We start from the raw sequence: 25,567 nt of genomic DNA on the forward strand, positions 1-25,567 counted from the left end.
AGCGGGGTTTGGAAGCTTGTCTTCTCTATAAAGTAGGGTAGATGGTTGTCTGTGGTATCTCAGGCAAAACAGCGCAATGCTGGTGCACGCCCAAGTGTTTCGGAGCTCACCTTTCATTGTACCTTCAGCAGTGTAATTGTCCACGTCTCGGAGACAGATTCGTGCTACAGTGGTCTGAGAAGCATTATAGTGAACTCGCATTGATTTCTCGGCGACCATATTCGCCTGGTGTAAATCGTATGGAATCCGTCTTGCTCGCTGTCGGGCGCCATGACAGCATACGCAAGTCACGGCCCGTTATTTACGCGAATTGTGCGTGAAACATCTAATGCCACATATCTCCACAAAGCTATCACCAAACTGTCGGATCCATGATACGCAGAACCATTTACGTATTTCGTTGCAAAGATGGACAAACAAGCTATTACGCAGGTGGTCATAATGTTTCGGCTTATCAGCGAAATTTATTTAAAAATCTTTAATAGTTTTCACGTAAATAATTCGGAGGCTTTACTTTTGAACACGCCCTCATAACGCAGGGTTTTCGGAAATTCCCGAAACAGAGTGGGTACATAATATTTTGAATAGGAAGTCACATTCGGAAATGTACCGTTTCCGTGCTGCAGCCGTCTGAAAACATGTTTCCGAAGTAGGTGTGCAGCAGGGTTGTCACGGTGGGGGTAGTACCGTGGCATGTCATTTGACGTCCATCCTACCTCTCCGACCTGGTTCGAGCCTCACGTGTCTGTAAGAGAGCAACATGGTTGAGTACACGTTTGCAGAATATATCGACTTGAAGCTCACAGTAACGGAAGAGCTGCTTGTTGCCATGATAAAGAGCGCCGGCCGAAGTAGCCGCGCGGTTCTGGCGCTGCAGTCTGGAACCGCGAGACCGCTACGGTCGCAGGTTCGAATCCTGCCTCGGGCATGGATGTGTGTGATGTCCTTAGGTTAGTTAGGTTTAACTAGTTCTAAGTTCTAGGGGACTAATGACCTCAGCAGTTGAGTCCCATAGTGCTCAGAGCCAGCCATGATAAAGAGCGTTCTCCACAATATCCGACTCCACTGCATGCCCTTTCCTCCACAATTACACAATGACTTCGCGAAAGTTTGTTTTACCGCTAGCAGGCGCGCACACCCGAACTGGAAGAGGCCGTACTGCATCACGTTGAAGAGAACCTGTTAACAAGAGCGTGAACTATCTCTTCCGGTATTACAACTGCAGAACAAGTGATCTACTGGCTTACGCCTCATCAATTACTTGCAAAAGTAGTCGCATATGTTCAAAATGTTATCTACTCACTGCCATCTAAAAGTCATAGAAGTTTGCAACGGGAATTTCAGAACACCCTGTATATTAGCATGAAGTCGTATGACACTGTGACTTGGAAGTGCATATGCTACTATTGTTGACCAGAGCCTTCTAGCACTTCGACAGTGGACCATTCATAGATGATATCTTAAGAAGTAAGCGTAAACCTACGCTGTTTTTGTCTGAGATCGTAATCTTTAACGATATTTGTTAAAAAAAATGTTCAAATGTGTGTGAAATCTTATGGGACTTAACTGCTAAGGTCATCAGTCCCTAAGCTTACACACTACTTAACATAAATTATCCTAAGGACAAACACACACACCCATGCCCGAGGGAGGACTCGAACCTCCGCCGGGACCAGCCGCACAACGATATTTATATTGACATTTTAATAGATTTTAAAACACGTCTTACTTTGAAATTTTCTGTATAAGGTTGCTGTACAGCAATCAACCAAGCTCTACGTGTGCACGGTTAAATAACAGTGTGCGGCATTTATAAGAAAGAGTATAATGAGAAATTATAGCGAATAACTGTGCTTCTATTTGTGCCTACTATCGTAGCGCTGTAGGTACTTCTCATGTGCGGAATCAGATGAATATTGAAAGCCGGTGATTCAGTACCGTCTGTGTACGTACCATGTAAACACCTCATAGGGCACACATCTGCATCATTGTTTGGGGAATCGCGGATTGATGGAGGATAAATGGCTTCTCACATATACTTGCTGATCAGTGCGAAATGACTTAGAAGCAAACTTTTTTGAAGACACGCTGGTCCCAGAAGTAAAATAAATGTGGACTATGTGAACATTATTGCGAACCACCTGGCATCCCTTCATGTTAATGTCTTCCAGCACGAAACTGTCAGTGTCATCCAGCTGTAATCTGGCTATAGTAGTTTGAGGAACGTTGACAGCGAACTCACACTGGTGACTTGGCCACCAAATTAGCCTGACCCGTCCCCCATGTTAGACGTATATTGGGATATCGGGTTCCACAAACCACTTTTCCGTATATATAGCGAACTGTGTGGTACCACGTGCTTCCACAAACGTACCAAGGATATGTCGAATTCATGCATCGCAAAATCGCTGCTATATTGCGTTACAACGGTGGACCAACACGCTGGGGCTATAATATTTTGCCTCGTCAGTGCAACCTGGGGTTAGAGAAACGTTAAGAATCTGGAAATAATGACACAGGTACATCAAACTCGGTTGAAATGTAGAACTGTGTTTGAGAAATCTGTGATCAAAACTGCAGAGAGTTAGCGCACATCTACGCTTAGCCTCATTCTCGTTAGTTTGACTGGATTGGTCGATGTAACATCAAATATAATTAGTAAAAATTCATCAAAACAAGTGATGACGCAAAACCAAATCAGATGACCGTTTGGCAATGTCGGTGGACGTAGTGTGAGCACGTGGGTGAGTTGTAATGGAGCAGAATGATCGGTATTTGAAACTGTGTCCGTCATACCGTGATGTATCGGCCGATTAAAAGCATGCGCCACATCAGTGATTCTTAGAAACAGTGGATAACAAAAAGTTATACTCAGCACAGCATGGTATTGATGCCATCTTGCCCTCAGTGCGGAAACATACTGTATAACTCTAGGTTGTGTGTACCTGTCTGTGCTGACAGTTCGACTATGCCTGCAGCGTGATGGACCAGTGACATGCGTGCCATTACGTCGGTTTCAGTTTTCTGTACACATAAATGGCACATCTGTATGCTGAGTGGCAGAATCCCAAGAATTCGACGAGTACTGCTCGGATGAGAGTGTAAGAACACTGCGACATGGCAAAAGGCGTCATAACCATCGCTTTTTGACATTGTTTATTTTTATTTATTTACATATTTATACGTTTTCACGAACTTTCCTGATGGCAATAATAAGCTGTTTGGAAAAGACAAATTACATTTACAGGAGTCACCTATGACTCTTGTAAAAGAGGATTTCAAACATGCTTTTCTTTCATTGTGGTGACCGTAAGCTGAATTTGATTTCAGCCAAGGTGAGTTAGCCCATGGAGTTTAGCAACGATTTTAGCCCAAGCATACAGATGTGATAAATTATTTTACTGACCGTACTGGGATTTTATAGTTTATTCTTTTTTATATACAGCTCTTCTCAGCGACCAACGATGCCAATTGGCATAGTGCATCATGTTTCTAACACGAGATGGAAAATTAAATGAAAAACTAAGCAAGTTGTATAACAAAATAGAGAGTCATTTACCGAACGTCTCCAGCAAATTGAGCTTACATGTGGACAAAGTACTAACATTACTCAAGCAATAGGGGCTCGGATTTCAATTTTAACTGTATTTAATCATATCATGCCGCAATTGGTATATTATAAAATCAAATAGAGAAACGAGCAGGTGATCTATTGACTATACAATAAGAGGTACACTATTTCTAAAGTTGCATGCAGGATATACGAGGTAGCGTCACTGACACGACTTACAAGCGCAGTGAGTTGCTGCAGCCTGCGAACGGCTAAAGCCAGGAAAACGAAATGTCAAAATTTGTTGCTACAAAAGATGTGTGTGACATAATTATTGCTGAGGCTGCAGTGAACGCATTGTCGTCATAGAATTTGCACTCACTTTGCTGCGTCGGTCTTGAGAAATATATCCGTCTCTTGACTGCAATAAGAGGTACTGTACGTCATCGGTATTGTTGTGGTTTCACACTATAAACACATGTGTAAAGTAAATTCAGACTGCAGAAGAGCTGAAACAGATTAAATGCAGGTATCCAAATGAATTTGTTTTTGTCGGTTATGATGTTAGTGCCTGTATCCAATTTTTTTGTTACATTGCTTACCACTCCAGGGGTCCTCTTGCCTACTTCTACTGTCGGTACCATTAACCAGGTGTTAGTTGTTGGCTTACTACTGGTTTGGTTCTAAAGGATGGCGCACGAAAAACCGGTCCCGAGTAGTAGACTGCTCATTTTCGGACGTCATGGTCATCTGCTGTTTCGAAGCTGTTGAGATTACGTTTTGTTTTATCAGTACGAAAGCCGTTAAGCCTTTATTAGGACGTATACTCTTCATAAAGAATCGCAATAGTGGAGGTGTACGCCTCTAGTGGTCCACGCAAGGAAACGTGGGATATTTTTGCAAAGAACTTACCTTGCGTTCCCCTACGGGCAAAGAACAGTGTACAGGATTTGAAGACAAAGTGGCGTGCAACAGAGTCAGTAGCAAACGCGGAAAAGAATCGAGCCCCGTCCTTTCGTACACCTGCTGCGATCACAGATGTTCGAACACCAATGATCTAGAGTCCAAAGAAGTTGACACGTAAATAGTGGCACCAAGTGAACGTTTCACGAAGGTCTACTAAATGTGTTTTACACCACGTCGTAATAAAATCCTGCAAAAAAAGACCTGTGTTCAAGAACTGAAGGAGTAAGATAAGGCAAAACGTGTGAATCACTGTGTGTGGGTACATCAAACAGTAGAGAAGGTAATGTGGCATTCGCTGCTGCATTTCATGGGTGATGAATCCTGGTTCCATCTGATGGGACATGTGAACTCTCGAAATACTGGATTCTGGTCAACAAAAAATGCCTATAAGATTAATGAGGAACCTCTTCACGGTGAAAAAATTGTTGTGAGGTGTGCCGCGTCAGCAAGTCAGATTTGGGGTTCCACTGGGAGGTGTCCTGCTAGCAGATCTCACCGTGAGGCAGCGTGAGGACCTTAGATTGTACTAATTCGGAATTCTACAACGAATCCCTCTGACATGACTCCTATACACAATATCTGACTTTTAATCCTCTGCCCCTGTTAAAGAATCACGCCAAGTGAGGGTGCATAACGCACATACAGTAAGAATCAATTTTATATAGAACATAAATATAATCATCCAAAATATGACTGGGTTATGGGAACTGACAAGTAATTTTAAATGAAAACTATAAATACTGAGTAGAATGAAACTAATTTTTATTAATACTAGGTTTTTATAGTAACACCTCAAAATGCGTGATGAGGTGACGCCTCCTGATAAATTATGGGACAGTGTGCGTAACTAAAAATGAAAACTAACACCAAAGTACTATTTTTATCAGTTTTCAATACGGATCGGCACCTCTCTTAACACTGTCAGAGTGCACGAGATTCTAGTTGATTTACCTATCAACATGAATATTCTTCTAATAATTTCCGGGTATGCAGCCGGATCCCGTCGACATTCTACCACGATATTTCGGCCCAGAGACGTCCAGCCATCATCAGGTGAGTACGCAACAACTGAAGAGCCCAGATTCAGTCGCGGTATTTATGCCGAATCTCGCGCATGCGAAATGTACTGGCATCCTACAGCGCATGCGTCAGGTGTTGACATGCGCGGCATAGCTGAGTTGTACGTGCTGCCCTCGGTGATGAAAGTAAAAGATCATCTAGTCATTGAGTATCGAATGACGCCGTCGATTCCGCTGTGATTTTATAATTTTAATAACAGGTTTCCAATTTTTATCCAGCTGAAAGCCGTTGTCCCGATTTATAAGATTATCGGCAAGACGTATTTCCACTGATTCTTTGATTACAGAATCCCAAAATCCGGAAACCGCAGCCAGAATTTTTGTTCCATTGTATTCCATTGAATGTCCCAAAGAAGTACAGTGCTCTGCTTCTGCCGATTTTGACGGTTGCCGCAGACGGGTGTATCTTTCATGTTCTGTACATCGACCATGGAGAGTTTTTGTCGTCTGGCCAATATATGCAGAGCCACATTCACAGGGAATTTTGTAGACGCTTAGGGCCCGGTTCTTTGCTGGTGGACGCAAGATAAACTTGATTTTATTTTTCTTCAGTAATATGCCTATTTTCGACGACACTTTCCCGGCGTATGGAAGGAATGCAGTTGATTTAAAGTCGTCATCAGCGTCCTCAGTGCGTTGCTTCTTGTTATGACAGTAGCGTATGGCCTTCCTTATTTGGCGTGAAGTGTAGCCATTCTCTTTAAAAACCTTCTCCAAGTGTTCTAATTCTGCGTGGAGGTTTTCATCATCCGATATTACGTGCGCTCGATGTATTAAGGTACTGAGAACGCCGGCTGTTTGTGCTGGGTGATGGCAGCTTGACGCCTGGAGATACAGATCTGTGTGAGTCTGGTTTCCTGTATACAGAATGACCCATCAATTTTACGGCGTACTAGCACGTCTAGAAATGGTAGAGTGCCATCCTTATCAATCTCCATCGTGAATTTGGTGTTCCCATGTAATGAGTGTAAGTTATGAAGAAATTTCTCCAGTTCCTGTCTGCCATGAGGCCATGCAACAAAAGTATAATCTACGAACCGCCAGAAGACCGTAGGCTTTAAAACAGCAGACTCAAGTGCTTTCTCCTCAAAATCCTCCATAAAAAGATTACTAAAATTATACAATCAAAGCGGAATCGAGGGCGTCATTCGATACTCAATGACTAGTTGATCTTTTACATTCATCACCGAGGGCAGCACGTACAAGTCGGCTATGCCGCGCATGCCAACACCTGACGCATGCGCTGTAGGATGCCAGTATATTTCGCATGTACGAGATTCGGCATAAATACTGCGACTGCACGTGGGCTCTTCAGTTGTTGCGTACGCACCTGATGATGGCCGGACGTCTCTGGGCCGAAATATTGTGGCAGAATGTCGACGGGATCCGGCTGAATACCCGGAAATTATTAGAAGAAGAAATACGCCGGGAAAATTTAAGAAGTAACATGAATGTTATTGACATAATGAAGAAAACTACACTTTGAGCACTCAGAGCACTGCATATGTGGCCCCCAACTAGCTCTTCTTCACCTACTGGCAATATCGATTTGAGTACGGCCGAAGCTGCGGATATTTACCCTGTGATGTTCTCTGCAATGTCGAAACCGCAGCAGGTGGCCCCCTCTTGGTGTCAAGATGTGGATCATCGTCTAGCTGCAGATGTTGTGACTGCCCCACGCGATCGCATATGTGCAAAATTAATGTCTGGGCTGCTGGAGGAAATGCAAAACTTTGCTGTCATGCCATCGCACGGATCGGAGCAAAAGCGATTGCTTCTCTTTGAAGCCAAAATACGAGTGACTGATTTCTGTAGCTCTCAGATAGACTTGGCGCTCCGTGCCAGGCCCGGTACAGTAGTAACAACTTTCTTATGAATTATCCAATCTCGACCACTACTGCTCGCTGTCTGGACACCCAGCGGCTGTCCAATCGGCGTTGATTTTGGGAGGCGCCCTTTGTCTGAGATCACTGGCCTGAGAGCCACACCGGCACTATTTTCCGATTTCTCGGAAGGTGCCTCTGCCGCCCATCGGCGGCGCCGCCATTGTCTCGCACGGGCGTCCAGTCCACGGTAAGGTCAAAGGGACGCTTCTTCACAGGATGCCGACTTCGGCGGTCCCCTCTGTGAGTGTTATAAAATCCCCCCTACTGCCAGCACCGAGCGCACTTGCAGCAGTTTCTGGCAGAGACCTCTGCCACGGAAAAGTTCTTCATAGTACGTTATTTTTACTGCAACGCTGCTTGTGTTCATTGTGAGTTTTATAGACCTGTGATAGTTATAATTATGCATGCGTATCCCTCAATTTGATCTCCGCACTTTGCTGTATGCCATGGTAACCCTCAATTCAGAAATAAAAATTCAAACTGGCGGATAACGTGGGCATTGCATTTGCAGTGTATGGCCCAGATAGGACGCCACCTTGCATCACATTTTTTGAAACAACTTTAAACACCGCAGTTTGTATGCGGATCACTGAGGAATTTTTTGCATAGTTGTGCCCCCATGGGGCTACGTATGCTTTAGAGCGAATTGTAACACTTTAAAAAGAGTCAATCTCTGGAATTCATGAAATGTTGGTAACAGAAAGGACTGTCGTCATAGGATTGTGGCCGCCGCGTTTGCCAGACTAATCACTTTTGACTTTTATCTGTGGGGCAGTCCAAAGGAAAAGGTACCCATACAGCCCAATAACATTAGAAGACTTGAAGCACAAAATTCGTATATTAACATGTTACGGCGTGCACAAAAATGCATTGAAGCACTAGGAGGTCTTTCTCAGCAAATAATATAACGTAATCTAAAAGACAAGATGAATTCAAATAAATATAAATCTTTGCATTAGCTTATTTGTTATTTGTTTACTATAAAAAAGAAATTCACATGGCTCTGAGCACTATGGGACTTAACATATGAGGTCATCAGATCCCTAGACTTAGAAGTACTTAAACCTAACTAACCTAAGGACATCACACACATCAATGCCCGAGGCAAGATTCGAACCTGAGACCGTAGCAGCAGCGCGGTTCCTGACTAAAGCGCCTAGAACCGCTCGGCCACAAAAGCAGGCTTGATTATCTAATTACTATATCTTTGCCTATTTTGTTGTTGTATCTTTTCGTGGCAGGCAACAATTCGTGCGCAAATGGCGACCAGTCTGAACTCGGTCCGAATTATCATGCACCACACTTCATCATAATTGGTCAGTCTACGACATCGTCCTCCTAGATGTACATGTGTGGCTGTTTTGTGTATTGTGAATTGTTTCATTTTTTTTAAATATTTTCTGGTGCTCAGGTGTGGGTGTACGGCTACGTAATTGGTTAGTACTGTTCGAGGGGGGGGGGGGGGAAGGGGTGACGTCTGGGAAGATTTTGCACGTGTTATGGAATCCCGTACGCCCTGGGGTGATATATTTGTATTTTGGGCGTTATTCATAGTATGGTAATGATTAACTTTTTTGTTTGAGGTGGGTTGTGTAATATGTGTATGTTACGGTTTTGTGCTTGTTGCCTATGGCGTTTCTGTGCATGCTATGTGGTATGCGTCACCGTCAGTAATCGTGGAAGCTTTGTCGTGCTGGGGAAACCTGTTGTAAGTAGGCTGTTTAGGTTTTCTTATTGGTAACGCCACCTCTGTATGAAAATCACTGGCTGTGCTGTGTGCAGTCTGTGGCTGCTTTGCATTGTTGTAATACTCGCCATTGTAGTGTTAGGCAGCTGGCTGTGAACAGCGCGTAGCGTTGCGCAGTTGGAGGTGAGCCGCCAGCAGTGGTGGATGTGGGGAGAGAGATGGCGGAGTTTTGTAATTTGTCATGAACTGCTATATATATTATGACTATTAAGGTAAATACATTGTTTGTTCTCTATTAAAATCTTTCATTTGCTAACTATGCCTATCAGTAGTTAGTGCCTTCAGTAGTTTGAATCTTTTATTTAGCTGGCAGTAGTGGTGCTCGCTGTATTGCAGTAGTTCGAGTAACCAAGATTTTTGTGAGGTAAGTGATTAGTGAAAGGTATAGTTTAATGTTAGTCAGGGCCATTCTTTTGTAGGGAATTTTGAAAGTCAGATTGCGTTGCGCTAAAAATATTGCGTAGGTAGGACTTCTTGGGAATAATGAAGAACGAAGGGAGATCTCCAAGAAGTAAAGAATGTTTTTTTTTTGCAAAATGCTGCAGTAAAACAATCCCTGTCCTTTCCCCTGGTGTTATTACACCTTGTGAATTTGTGTTTTTCTTGTCTTTATGTGTTTAGCTAATAAGATTTACGTCGTAGAATTTTTCTGATAATGTGTTATTTACTTTGTAAAGATGCTTAGACATTATTTATTCTGTTTTGTTTTAATGCTCATGTGAGAAGTTGATTTTTCAAAAGTTATTCTGATCTTTTATGTATGAACTTATGTCATAATTCCTGTAACACTGATGTATATGTATATTTTCATTCTTTTGTAAAGCCTGATTTACTACAAATGTTTCTGTATTGTTATGTTCTTTAATGATGTATTTTGTACCTTTGTAATTGTATTCTTATGTTATAAAATTGTAATTGACACCAGTTCATCAAATTAAGTAACTTGTAAGTTCCATTTCACTGCACACGTTTCTGTTGGTCATAGTATATGGACAATATGTGAGAAGTAGGGACTGTTAGTGTTTACACGTGTGTTAATAATTCAGCAAGGGACTGGATAACAGCATTGCTGGTTCTGAGGACAATTCCAAAAACTTTGTGAGTGCACAAGTGGTGGTTTATGGACTTGCTATATTGTCCGCAAGACTCTTCGATGGTGATTGTGCACCTGCACAGTTGCAACAGATGGCTGCTGGCCGTCTCTACATGGACTACAGTGGGTCTGCATCTTTGATGGCCCACCAATACCATTATTTCTACAAGGACTACAGTGGGTCTGCATCTTTGATGACCCACCAATACCATTATTTCTACAAGGACTGCAGTGGGTCTGCACCTCTGGTGGCCCACCAATACCACAATCTCTACCAGGACTGCAGTGGGTCTGCACCTCTGATGGCCCACCAATACCGTAATCTCTACCAGGACTACAGTGGGTCTACTCTGTGATGACCTACCTACCAATATTCTTCAAAACTTCGACTGACTCTGCTGTGGGTTTGCTCTGTTGTGGCCCATTACCTGTCTGCATGTCAAGAGTCAGCACTGTCTTTCCATTGGAAGGACAACACTACTTCTTCAAGACTGCATGGAAATCCACTACTTCTGTGTGCATTTTCTTTTACTGCTCAGTCTTTGAGAATAACACTGCAATGTTACTGTGATGAATGATCAGGACTGTCTTTATGGACTGTAAAAAAAAAAAAAAAAAAAAAAAAAATTAGCTTTTGTCCAACATTGTATCAATAAGTGTGTGCATTTGATTTCTTTGTTATTGTAATTATGGAAAATTTTATCAAATCATTATTGGCCACTGCCCAAAACAATTTGTAAAATTTTTTGTGGGGAGCATGGGGGCTATGTAAGTAGGCTGTTTAGGTTTTCTTATTGGTAACGCCACCTCTGTATGAAAATCACTGGCTGTGCTGTGTGCAGTCTGTGGCTGCTTTGCATTGTTGTAATACTCGCCATTGTAGTGTTAGGCAGCTGGCTGTGAACAGCGCGTAGCGTTGCACAGTTGGAGGTGAGCCGCCAGCAGTGGTGGATGTAGGGAGAGAGATGGCGGAGTTTTGTAATTTGTCATGAACTGCTATACATATTATGACTATTAAGGTAAATACATTGTTTGTTCTCTATTAAAATCTTTCATTTGCTAACTATGCCTATCAGTAGTTAGTGCCTTCAGTAGTTTGAATCTTTTATTTAGCTGGCAGTAGTGGTGCTCGCTGTATTGCAGTAGTTCGAGTAACCAAGATTTTTGTGAGGTAAGTGATTAGTGAAAGGTATAGTTTAATGTTAGTCAGGGCCATTCTTTTGTAGGGAATTTTGAAAGTCAGATTGCGTTGCGCTAAAAATATTGTGTGTCAGTCTAACCACAGTCCTTTATAATTGTTCAAAGGGGACGTTTCACTGTCTTGCTGTCCTGTCATTACACCTGAAAAGTCACCCGTTTATTTGAATGATTAGTTTCTGGCGTCTCCTTATTTTGTTTAGTATGCACATCGTTTGTATCACAAATGTGCTTGTCTAGATTCACGTCAAGATATCTAGAAGTATTGCCGAGTCTTAGAATGTCAGTCATACGTATGTCTGTGTCGTTCTGTTGGCGTTTCCTGGTTAGGTTCCAGTATGTGAAAAGTATTGTCTGTGTGTTATTGGGATTTGGCTTCATCCTCCACATGCTCCTCTAGGCTTCTAGTCTGTGTTGGTACGTTGTTTTTGTTCTGAGTCCGATGCACCAGCAAGCAGTACCGTCTTTGTAAAGCGTATCCCTTCCTGAGGTGATCACTTCCACTGCGGAATTCACAGATTCTCTCTCTTAGGTACTTTCATTAGTATCATTGTTTTGCTTGAAAGTCCTAGTTGGCTTAATTTAAATACTGTAGTCGTCCACAGTGCTACATTTTGTCAAATCAAGGTCTGTGTACAGAAAGACGAGCGTAGATTTACCACTGTTGAAGCTCTGAGTGGCTCCATTAGTTACTTGGACCCATCCGTCTCATCGGGGGTAGTTCTTTGCCTGCTACGTGAGTCGTTGGTTGGTTAGTTATTATCCGATCGAAGATTATCTCTCTCTTTTCTATCACAGAGATAAGACTGAAGGAGTGAGGGTCGGTTGACAGTGTGAAATGCTGCAAGGTGTTCGAAATTCTGAGAAAAATAGGACTAACGCCCAAATCTTCCGATGTCAGACAGTTCTGTACCAAACGTTGTATGTCGATAGAGTATCAACCAAAGTTCCGACTTAGTTCCTGCTATGTGCTGTCGTCCAGCAGAACAGGCGTAAACGTTAATTAAAAGTAACACCAGAACTACGGAGCACAGGAAAAGCGTAACTGTGAGTAATATGCATAATTTGCGAGAGAAAGTTGGTAAAGCAGTAGATCGTCGTATCAAGGGTCGTGGGTACGTATACCAATGATGATAATTTTTTGCACTATGTGGTGCGTGAAAGTGTCACATGGGAATATTAGTAATTCCGTCTGCCTGCTTAGCTGGGTGGTGACGTGCTCTCCTCACATGGAAGCGGGCCCGGGTTCGATTCCAGGCCGGGTTGGAGATTTTCTCCGCTCGGGGCTGGGTGTTGTGTTGTCCTCATCATCATTTTATCCTCATCACCGGCACGCAAGTCGCCCAGTGTGGTGTCGAATGAAATAAGATTTGCACTTTGCCGCCGAACTTCCCCGAATAGGGGACTCCGGGCTAACGATGCCATACGCTCATTTCCATTATTAATTCCGTGTTTCTTATGTCATTGTTTCTTTTATTCTACTGTGCCGATTCTTTATTGCGTGAAACTACAAATGCACTAGCTGCTTCATCACGAGTGATGTCTGTTCTGTCGCACGTGTCCGACAGAACACCACACGTGTCTTTACAGTTGTACTCTATATGTGTGCTGCTTTCAGCTAACGAAGCGAAAGCAGACTGCTACTAAACTTCCAAAGTCCTTTTGCATGTCAAGAAAATGTTTTCTCATATAACAGTTTCATGCTCATTTGAAAGGAACCTTTTCGGTGCCCAAGGGGAGGACTGGGGGCAAAGCGGATAGGGGTCCCAACCCGAGGCCTGGCCACATGGTCCTGTTCCCACCCTCTAGGAACCAAGGAAAGCGTAGGAACGTGGAGTTCTTTTTTTATTTTTATTTATTTATTTTTGTCATTAATACCACCGAGAACATCAGGAAACCTTCGTCATGCGAGGAGGAGGGCGCAGCAAGACATCAGACTAATTGAGACTATCAACGCATAGTTTTACCGAGAAGAACATTCAGATAACCAGTGAATATATCGGTTCTAAGTGTGGAAGGGGTGGGAATCAACTCTTCATGACAGGAACACCCCAGCTCTGGGGTGGGTTAAGAGAGACATTGCAGAGAAAATTGAACTGTATGTTTTTTAGATTGCAGACAATTGCAGAATCGCGTTCATTAAGGAACTGCCACAAGTCAAGGACAGCCTTCTCGCCATCAGCAAACAGGCAGTGTGCTGCGTGTCCACAAATCCACCTCACAGCAGTCGTCTTTGCTTGCGGGAAGTATCCCGCGTTCGGAAAGAGGAGCATTTGGGGAGGTATCCGATAAGGAGTCGTACGGGTAATCAGGGACAACATCTGTCGCACCAAGAACCAGACACTTTGAACGCGGAACCTTTAGCACGACGACCTCACTATCTACGCAGTCACCAACGTGAGAACTACGAAACTATCTTTCATAGATACGCCTTTCCTGTACACCACAGTTCTGGTGTTATCTTTAATTAGCGTTTACGCATGTTCCATTGGACGACGACAGCACATAGCACGAACTAAATCGGTGTTGTTGTTAATACTCTATCTACGCACAACGTTCAGTACCGACTTGAACGTCTGACATCTGGAGGTTTGGATGTAAGCTACGGTGAAAGATGGGGGATATACAAGATGTGCAAGAACCAAGATGGGACAGTAGGACTGATAAAACAAGAACGGAGTGCTCGGATTAAAAAGAGTGTAAGACGCAGTCTTTCGCCACCACTGTTCAATCTGCATGTAGAGAAAGCAATGACGGAAGTAAAAGAAATGTTGAAGAATGGAATTAAATTTTAGATGGAAAGGATGCCAACGACAAGATTCGCTGATGACATTGCTGTCCTCAGTGAAACTGAAGAAGAGTCACAAATTTAATGAATAGAGTGAAACATTCACTGAGCACAGAATAAGGATGAGACTAAACCGGAATACAACAAAAGCAATGAGAAGTAACAGAAACTGGAACAGCAGGAAACTCAATATCAAAATTCATGATTACGGAGTAGACGAAGTTAAGGAATTCTGCTATCTTGGAAGCAAAATAACCCGTGACGGAAGACGCAAGAAGAATATAAAAAACAGACTGACATGCCCCAAGAGGGGATTCCTGTCCAAGAGCAGTCTACTGGTATCAAACGTAGTCCTTAATTTGAGGAAGAAATTTCTGAGAATGTATGTTTCTGGAACACAATTTTATGGTAGGGAATCATGAACAGTAGAAAAACCAGAAAAGAAGAAAATCGAAGCATTTGAGACGTGGTGCTACAAAAAATTGTTGAAAATCAGATTGACTGATAAGATAAAAAATGCGGAGATTCTCCGCAGAATTGGTGCGGAAAGGAACATATAATGGGGAGGTTCTCGGCAGAATCGGCGGGGAAAGGAACAAATGGAAGACCTGACAAATTAGGAACGTGTCTCTGATCCAGTTTTGTCCTGTCAAAGTTTCGTCCCGAACAGATTACGACCGTAATTTAGTTGTTTTTTCATGTATTTAGTTGGGGGGTCTTGTGCCTGCTGTTACGGCTGTTAAAATTTGGGACAGATAGATTTCATATTTCGTCTGAGTTAGTTGTCGGATTTGTTGTCTTAGAGAGAAAAGTAGACTTTTGCATAATCCATTTAAATATGTCTGCTTGATTGCGATTTTCGGTTATCGGTTGTTTTCCCTTTGGGTGATGTTAGTGTTCTGACGTTACCCTGTAAAGTTTTTGAATATTTTCCAGAATCTACCTCTTGTCTGTAGTCTAGCTGACTACAGGTATTACCCCTTTGTCTTTGGAGAAATGCTCATGCGTTTTATGTGAGTTGTGAGTCCGTTCTACAGTCGTTTTAGGTCTAGCCTTGTATGTGTATACGTAGATTCTTTCCTCCTGTCGGTTTTGGTCGAGTTCTTCGTTTGTTATATTCGGTTTATAGTTTTCGGTGATCTTTACTCTGTGACTCTGCCTGTTGTGTGTCTTATGGGGGTTTCTATTTTTGTATCTCTAGTTCGAGGCTTTTTCGTCTGTTACGCCCACTGCGACATATATCTTGGTAATTTGCGTCTGCGTAATGCGCCTCGTTCCTTGTGTGAGGATCTGTATATTTTGTGTTGTCAGTTAAGAGCGAGGTAGGTAGTTGGTAACTTGTTACAGTCTTCGGTGCTGTGCTCTGATATTAAGCCAGTTTTGCTCTATACAGTATTTTGTCGGGTACAGAGTCGAGTCTGTATTCTACTAAGATTGACTGATTGGTTCATAACTTCGTTACAGGTTATGTCAGCAGTAAGTAATAGAGGGCTCTTGTGTTTACGTACTATCCTTCAAACAGTTCAGCTATTTAGTGGTGGAAAACGCAGTTACAGGTTTTAAGTAACAACAGAAAAGAATTTTGTGAACGCTGACAGTGGAAGCCTTGCGAAAGTTGATGCATTTACGCCCCACGCTTTTAGAGCGTCGATATGTACAACGACGGATATTCCTTACCCAGCTCCTTGCATCATTAAACTCGCTCAAAATTAAGTAATTGTAGAACTTTTGGAAATGGGTCGGTGTACTGTTACTAGATTGTCGACTATCAGTCATGAGCTACGACCCAAAGCACAATAGAGTTGTTATTGGCAGAAGTTAGTGCTGATTTCCTCTCTACGATATACTTTGCAGATACACTATATTGAGCAGGCGTTCGGTGGCGAAACGAATAGCGCATTGGACTGCAAGTAAATAGGTTACATGTTCGAATCCTAGAAGGATCAATATTTCTAAATGTTGTACACCAAATACGAGAACAGCGTTATCAAAAACTAATTGTAGCAGTTGTTTCGATTGTGGGATGTATTATATAAAACTTAACATTAGTCTCAGTCTGAGAAATGGACAACAGAGCATAAATGCTTTTACTTTGCGAACAAACAATTCACTATTTGGAAAAGGGTGCTGGTAGTGAAGATACCACCATATTAATAGTACAACGAGGTGCAGGACGATGAGGTTATACGGAGAGATATAAAGCGTGTACAATATGCAAGTGACACAAACGTAAGAGCTATGACGTTTGTGAGTGTAAACTAACGCTAGCGCCTGGAGAAGACTGTAAAAGTTTGAACAATAAAGATCCTAGCGGGACAATGTGAACATAAAAATATTGTTCCTAATAAAGTAAAAAAGTGAGTGGTTACATTAACTAGAAAACATCTTTTTGAAAGTGGCTTGCTTGAACAGCGATTGCACATGTAAGCGCATGTAATCACCGAGGAGAACCCAGTAATATTCTGTCTCTCATTTTTTGTGGTGAAGTTTTGTAATTGTGATTTTATTTTCGTATGAGAGGACTGTCAAGTCGTTTTACAAATAAGTTAAAATGTTCTTTCGGTTTAGATTCAAATCAGTGACCTATGGAAATCACCTTGTAAAATTGATGTCCTATAAAATAATTGACCTGTAGTTGGTAAAACGACAATTTTCACTAGGAGTTTACTTTTGTTTAGTGACGCAATCCTTTGTCGTAACAATGGGAGAGCATATGTAAGAGATAAATTAATTTTAACTTCACAGTGCAATACGTTTTCCATTACGTTAGCGAAGCAGTGCGTCGACGTGGTGGCAATTTGCCGATACTATGCAACCACATTTTACGCACCTTTTCATTCTCTGGAACACTCAAAAAGAACTTTTGAGGGGTTTTTGTAGACGTATTTGTATGGTACAGTGCTAAAAACCACTTGTAACCCATTTTCCGAAACATAAATTCCAAAACAAGACATCACTGTGAATTTGCGATATGTCAGTAGGAGCAGCGAGCTAGCCAGTGGCGTCACAGGTGTCACGTGACTCCAATGGAGCGTTTTAGTGGGCTTTGAAATTATTTGAATTTAATTTCCGTTTTTATAGAGAAATACTACAATTCAAGAGGAAAACAAGAATGTTGGGAATATAAAAGGACATAATTAATCACGTAAGACCATTTACACAACACAGTCAAATGCCCCAGTCATCGAAAAAAAAAATTCAAGAGGAAAACAAGAAGTTTGGGAGTATAAAAGGACATAATTCATCACGTAAGACGATTTACACAACACAGTCAAATAACCCCAGTCATCGAAAACTCCCAGCTTGTGATTTGTATCGTAAAAAAGCAAAAATGCTGTTAGAAATATTTTACTGATTTTGCTGTCTTTACAGTTTTACATAAATTTTGACAGACATATAAATGCTTTTCATGTAAGTTAAGACCCATTTTAGCCCATCTTTTGCTCACTGCAAGACCTCTATGTGCATATTTGTGTAGCGTGATGTGTCCATTATACAGGGGCAGCGCAACATTAAGATTGATTGGTGAACAAATCCTAACTAAAAACATAGTTCAGTGACCTCATACACCGTGCGAATAGCCTAGAACCCTTACCATGTGTTCACTACGTCAGTTAAGACTACATTTACGCATCAGACCGAATATTACGTGCATACATAAGGTAGCTTTAAACGTCTGTGTCTAGGTAACGGGTAATTATATCGAAAAATGACTCAGGGTTCCCCGAGAAATTCGTTGTAAGAACATATGATAAAAATTTCGAGCGTTTGCAATGAACGCAAATTATAGAAATGGGCATTCCCATTATTGGTAGTTTTTCCACCAAAAAGGAGTGTTTTTCGAGTATATATTGATAACGGGTAAATATTTTCGAAAACGGCATTTCCAGTTGAATGTCTAATGACAGCTCAGTTAAAATTCCAGCCATTTCTCTTACTGATAGTTATTTGTATAATTGCGGACACATACGGCTAAAAGCAGGCTTTTGCGGTTTTCTGCCTGACTACGGCAACTTTGAACATATGGAGCTAGATATGATATCGAAGAATGTTTAGAAGTTCCCCAAGAAATTATCTTAAGTATAAGCAGTAAACATTTCGATGAGATGCCGTAAATAGAAGTAATAGAAGTGGCCATCCCTATAATTGGTACTTTTCGTACCAAAGAGTCATGGTTTTCCGGAGTTTTCTCAGAAGCTACCCATGAACAAATGGTGTTCTTATAAGCTGCCTAAGGTCTACCATAGATCACACATAATGAGAAAGAATGAACCGATATGCTCAATTGGGCTGGGCTGGCAGAAGTTGGTAATATTTAAATTTTTGCCCTTAGTGTAGGAGAGTTACAGGATACCCTTTCTTCTGATAGGTATAAAAATGGTCACTAGACCAAGGGCTATCCTGACCCCTTATCCCTGTGATGACTCCATGCAAAACCACATTTCGCGCAGGGCTCTTTGGAACATATTGCTACCGAGCGCTCTCGTATGCCGACCGATGTAATTTATTCGCAACTTAATTGTCACGGCCCTGCAGGAGGCACTGCTGCATCTCAGTGCCTTCAGTGGAAAATGAGTGAACGAAGATTTGAGGAACACGCCGAGTGTCTCTGTTTCCACCTTATGATGTACAGAATCTCCGACTGCAACTCTTGCGGTCCTTTCATCATAAACACTTCTTTAAAAACAACTGGGGATGTTCGTTTGTGGAATCCTTATCTTTTGTTATTGCCAAGTACTGTGGAGTAATATTAATTTTAGTGAAATGTCTAAGTGTTGTAATCTTCATAATCGCTAGAATACATTTGCTATTAGTTGCCAAAATAGTACCACCCAAGTGGAATAAAACGTCCCATTCTGAAAATCGAGAAAAGAGGTGTGTTTCACACTAACGCCATTGGCTAGCGGAAGTATCAGGCAGCCCCTCGGTGGTACCGTTTAGTTCGATAGTAATTATAACTCAGCGCATTCTGATTATTACTTATCACTGAAGACTTCATTATGTCACCACTGTTATATTCTCTTTGCTTACCGTCTCTTTAACCTCGTCTTGCCCTCATGTCCTAAAACGAGATGGGGTACGGGTCGGCAAATTGATTCGTCTCATGCGAAGTTTCCAGTTGATAATAAGCATTTATTATTAGTTCTTAATTTCTCCACGGTAACAAAACTTCACAGAACACTTTATATCACTGTTCGTACCTGAGGCATCTGACTAGCAATTTATTTAAATCTTGAAATATTTCGCACGACTAACTTTCTTATCGGTGACAGGCGAATCACATTAAAGTCTTGTGACTGACCAGCACAACCAGTCACTGCGACAGCTCTCTATAATGTCTGACGACCGACTGCTCCTGTCGCGGACGCAAAATAAAGGGCAAACAAACCCACCAGTGAGGCCAGAGATGCAGTATTACCTATTCTCGAAACATGCCGATGTTACTGCTCCTCAGGCTAGTGACTTAAACTGACATTAATTGTGGAGAAGAAATTTCATCCGTACAAAAGTTTTGTGCAATTTAGCTAAACTGAGATGATGACTTTAAATCTGGGTAATATGAACACAAAGCGTACAGTAGGAAACCACAGTAAATACGGACGAAAATTTTATGTAGAAGTAGCTACCCACCACTACATTTAATTAAAATTTATATCTCTCTGCTAACCATTTGTACAGAAGCATTGGGGCGCATAGATTGGGAAAGGGTGGAGACGTTTGACTGAGTGACAGACACATTACATAAAATATATTTATTAAAAAATTCACAGTTCAGCAAACTACAATTGCGTGTTCCAGAGAACAATTGCCTTTCATCATAGAATATCTCATAAGAACAAATTATTATGCTGAAACATGGTAATTATTCAAACTAGCAGTAGCTCAAGATTATTAAACTGCTCTTTAAATAATTATTGATTCAACAGCAAAAACGTCGAACGAATTAATAATCAACTGAACGCAATAAACAATTATTCGCTAGGGCATCAAGTAAGTTATCTGAATTGAATGTACACTAAAACACCAGAATTTTCATAAGTCCCATGCATTGGGTAATGTAACTGTACATCTGATAATTCTACCAAGATGGCAATATTAAAAAAAATTCCACCATAAACGTAAATAATGTTACCACCAAATAGATTTTAACAGCTCAATATATTAGCCGGTTGTACTCTGAACACCAACCAGTAATGAGAATAATCGTATATTGAGCAAATTCTGCTTACTTCATCTGGCAGTCAGATCAACATAAATAATTATTGTCACCAACCAAAACTATCAGAAACGATTTTTTCGCTTTTTAATGTTCGTCCAATTTCTAGGTGCTGTTCGTTTAATACAAATTCTCGTCTGATCGAAGTCCTTCACACAATGTATAATAAATCTCATAGTACATCTGTCACAGTGCTGTATTAGACAAGGCACTACAATATTTCACTAACGTATGCACCCAGAACAAGCTTATCATAAATCAACACGATCAAGCAAGTACACTGTACATATTTTTTAATGCAATACCGGCAATGGCTATCACTGAATAAACAGGAAAAAAAGTGAATGCCAGAGTAACGAAGGTGAGCCTATTGGCGCCTGCGCGAATAGTAGTTAACAGTGTACATGAACTTCACTACTCAGACTAGAAACACACAATGTACGGGCTATGACTAGAGTACAAGTAAGAGAATGCGTCTGAAGTCCAGGTGTCCAGCAAAGCCTCTCGTTGGGCACCAAAGTGAGCAATTGTTCAACTGTTTCACTAGCAACTACAGCATTGAAGCAAAAAGCCGTGACTCGATCACCAACATCGCTAAGGTAGACAATTTCTACACGGTGAACAAAATTTTTCTGGATTTCTGAACGCATTGTTAATATGTAAACAAAAACACCCTGAAGTAGATCACTTGTAACAGTGACCGAAACGTCGGTGATTTTACATATTGACAATGCGATCACAGGCTCAGAAAAATGTCATTAACTGTGACAATGGCTGCGGAAGACCACATTTTTATTTAATTGCTACGCTTCTTACTCGTTCACAAACTTCAGAGCTCAGTTCTCTTGTGACCAATATACACAATGACGACACCCAGTAAGATACAGAATGGCACTTTGCGTCTAGAGGCTATTAAACAATTTGTCTGCACTGGCCGTGCATACATCGAAACCCGCACTTGCTGCATACACGATGTCACTGTCCCGAGTCATTGTTGCTCTTCTGCCGCTACGCTGGCGCATATAAAGCGTCACTTCAGTCAGAGAGGTCACTTCAGTATCGGTAGAGAGTATGGCCAACATAACGCTTTACCAGTATTATAAGCGAGAATCTCTTTTGCGTTGGGAGTGCAAGCTCTTTATGAAAATTGACAGCCGGCCGCGGTGGTCTCGCGGTTCTAGGCGTGCAGTCCGGAACCGTGCGACTGCTGCGGTCGCAGGTTCGAATCCTGCCTCGAACATGGATGTGTGTGATGTCATTAGGTTAGTTAGGTTTAAGTAGTTCTAAGTTCTAGGGGAGTAATGACCACAGCAGTTGAGTCCCATAGTGCTCAGAGCCATTTGAACCATTTTTTTGAAAATTGACAAACATTTACAGCCTCGCCGGAATCAAGCATTTTTGACAATTTCGTAGCGACCGTGATAACCAGCGTAACGAATCAGAATCATTTTGCTCGTTTCAGCAAACTTTCTGCTGAAATGCTGAGTTTGATTAGGGCCGTGTGAAACCGCAGCCATTAGCGCTTTTAGGTCAACGAAATTTGATGTTCACTGATAAACACAAAAGGTAGATTCGTGACAAAAGAGCTGAGCGCTTTAAAATGCAAACACACACACGCACACACACACACACACATGCAAAGAAAGAAGCGAAAGTAACGGTATGAATTCTCACGGGACCGAACTGCTGGGCCGACAACACACAGTACAGCAATGTACTCGCGATAATCTGTATTTGTGCCATGGTCCGCGGCTGCCTTTTGTATTCCCTTTGTCCCTGGTGTAATACTCCATTTGAATGGTGGCGCTGTTCTGCTACAGCAGAAGCCCTCTTTATCTCGCTTCGCTTGCAATTACAGTGATTTTTCAAAAAGCTAACACTGAGGACATACCCGTGAAAACGTTAGTATGTCATGCAAGCGAGATACCGGGTGATACACGCTCAGGACGACGGCAAAAGCAGCAAAAGGTAGGAATGCTTGGTAAAAGTGACACGCATCGTAGAACGTAATATAATGACGTTCCTTTGCGTAGCGTGCGGAGATGGGAGGGCTTATTTCTTACCTAGTACTGCACTGTAAGAATGATACACAAATGTGTGCCAAGTTACAACCGCTAATGAACAACAAATAAGAAAAAAAGGAATTTAGTAAGTCGGGGCTTCACTAGAGAAAAAGAGGGATTCAGTAAGTCGGGACATCACTAGTTGGCAGCATCATGCTTACGCACAAATATGGTCACAAGCGGCTGCGTTGATGCTGCCCCACTAGCATCTTGTTGGTTACTGACATGTTCCGTAGCCACTTAGCACAACTTTTACCAAAATGATGTAGAATGTGTCATTTCGCAGGCTACCTACACATGGTTTCTTTGAGAATGTGACTACATTTTGGATATTTAAAGTTTATTAAATAGCCTTAAATCAGAACGTATTACTCTTTGGTAGCATTTGTATAACTGGTGACATAGTTAAATATGCCACTCGTTTTGATTTAAAAATTCGTTCTTGTATAGAAAGAGAAATGATCTTAACCCAGATTTATAATTACCGTTGTTACCTGCTGGACATTTTATGTTATAGGGAAAATGATCTAAGATTTTTATAACTGCGTATTGAACTCATTTCTGAGTAACTGACATGTGTAGCAATTAGCGATAATGGTAATATTTTCTTCTAGCGGTGTAAATATGACCTTACTGTTCTTATCAAATTGTGACAGCTTAACTGTGTTGAATTTGAACAGTGAGTATGAATACTGGGGAACAGCGGTTAAAACTCTTAAGTCCTTGAACAGACGTCAAAACAATGACTGTAGACTTACAACATATTATTATCGTGAGCACTTTTGTGAATCACTACTTTCTTTCTAAGTCATGAGTTACTCTAGGAGTGATACCATTAGAGTGGAAATATAAAAAAAAATCGAGTTATGGCTTTTTATGTCTCCAAAACTAGCAACAGAGCTGTCAATCGGTCTCCTCAAGGAGAATATGTGAAACGTACTGAAATTATTCAACAGAACTCCAGTAGGTGTGTAGTCCGTGACCGATACATCTCCTTCTGGTCGCCCATATCGCCTTCCGACTTTAGAAAGTACCGAAACCTTTGAAACCACCATGGTGAAAAGCCGTGGCATCTATGCATGTTAGATATATTTTATATACGTTAGTAAAGGTTCAGCATTCCACACAGCGAATCATGAGCTGCGATTTCAGAGTCTTCATGTTGTGTACTCTCAAATTAGTCTCCAGAAATGGTAATGCTTGGTACCGACACATGTGACAACTTCTACAGTGCACAGAATGAGGTGATGCCTTCTCTGCAAGATTCGTATCTGGATAACAAATCTGGTTCAGTGTTACCAATCAGAAACGAAGAAAACAAACAAGAAATGACTTTGTTCATATTCTTAATTCCGGTGTAAGTTGTGGTATTCAATACAGACACTGAGGATGATTGTGTTTAAAAGTGAACAGACTTTGTTCGACGTTTATGTAGTATTTCTCAGAAAAATTTACGGTTTTTTGATGATCAGGCATTCATCACCATGGACGGCAGCCTAAGACCCATGAAACAAAAATCAGAGCCCATGAGACAAAAATCTTCAAGAACGCAAATGCCGTGAAAGCCTGTATTGCGTGATGGCCGTGTTCTGTACATAACAAGATCAGTGATTATGCTACTTCACAACGAATTTGAACTCTCTTGAACAGCGACTCATAAGCACAAAGCTAAAGCTCAGATTCAATTTATCTTTCGTGTTAATAGGCATAAGAGCCAAAGAAACTGGTACACCTACCTAATATCGTGAGGGCCCCCACCAGCAAGCAGAAGTGCCGTAATACGATATGGCATGAACTCGCCTAATGTCTGAAGTAGTGCTGGAGGGAACTCACACCATGAATCCTGCAGCGCTGTCCATAAATCCGTAAGAGTACGAATGGGTGGAGATCTCATGTGAACAGCACGTGTAAGGCATCCAAGATATGGTCAATAATGTTTATGTCTGCCGGCCGAAGTGGCCGTGCGGTTAAAGGCGCTGCAGTCTGGAACCGCAAGACCGCTACGGTCGCAGGTTCGAATCCTGCCTCGGGCATGGATGTTTGTGATGTCCTTAGGTTAGTTAGGTTTAACTAGTTCTAAGTTCTTGTAATTCTGTCAGAGACAGCAAAGGACTTGGAAGAGCAGTTGAACGGAATGGACAGTGTCTTGAAAGGAGGATATAAGATGAACATCAACAAAAGCAAAACGAGGATAATGGAATGTAGTCAAATTAAATCGGGTGATGCTGAGGGGATTAGATTAGGAAATGAGACACTTAAAGTAGTAAAGGAGTTGTGCTATTTAGGGAGTAAAATAACTGATGATGGTCGAAGTAGAGAGGATATAAAATGTAGACTGGCAATGGCAAGGAAATCGTTTCTGAAGAAGAGAAATTTGTTAACATCGAGTATAGATTTAAGTGTCAGGAAGTCGTTTCTGAAAGTATTTGTATGGAGTGTAGCCATGTATGGAAGTGAAACATGGACGATAACCAGCTGGGACAAGAAGAGAATAGAAGCTTTCGAAATGTGGTGCTACAGAAGAATGCTGAAGATAAGGTGGGTAGATCACGTAACTAATGAGGAGGTATTGAATAGGATTGGGGAGAAGAGAAGTTTGTGGCACAACTTGACTAGAAGAAGGGATCGGTTGGTAGGACATGTTTTGAGGCATCAAGGGATCACAAATTTAGCATTGGAGGGCAGCGTGGAGGGTAAAAATCGTAGAGGGAGACCAAGAGATGAATACACTAAGCAGATTCAGAAGGATGTAGGTTGCAGTAGGTACTGGGAGATGAAGAAGCTTGCACAGGATAGAGTAGCATGGAGAGCTGCATCAAACCAGTCTCAGGACTGAAGACCACAACAACAACAAGTTCTAGGGGACTAATGACCTCAGCAGTTGAGTCCCATAGTGCTCAGAGCCATTTTTTTTTTGTTTATGTCTGGGGTATGTGGTGTCCAGCGGAAGCGTTTAAACCCAGAACATTGTTCCTGGAGCC

Source organism: Schistocerca nitens, chromosome 2, assembly GCF_023898315.1.
Source record: "Schistocerca nitens isolate TAMUIC-IGC-003100 chromosome 2, iqSchNite1.1, whole genome shotgun sequence".
Taxonomy (NCBI): domain Eukaryota; kingdom Metazoa; phylum Arthropoda; class Insecta; order Orthoptera; family Acrididae; genus Schistocerca; species Schistocerca nitens.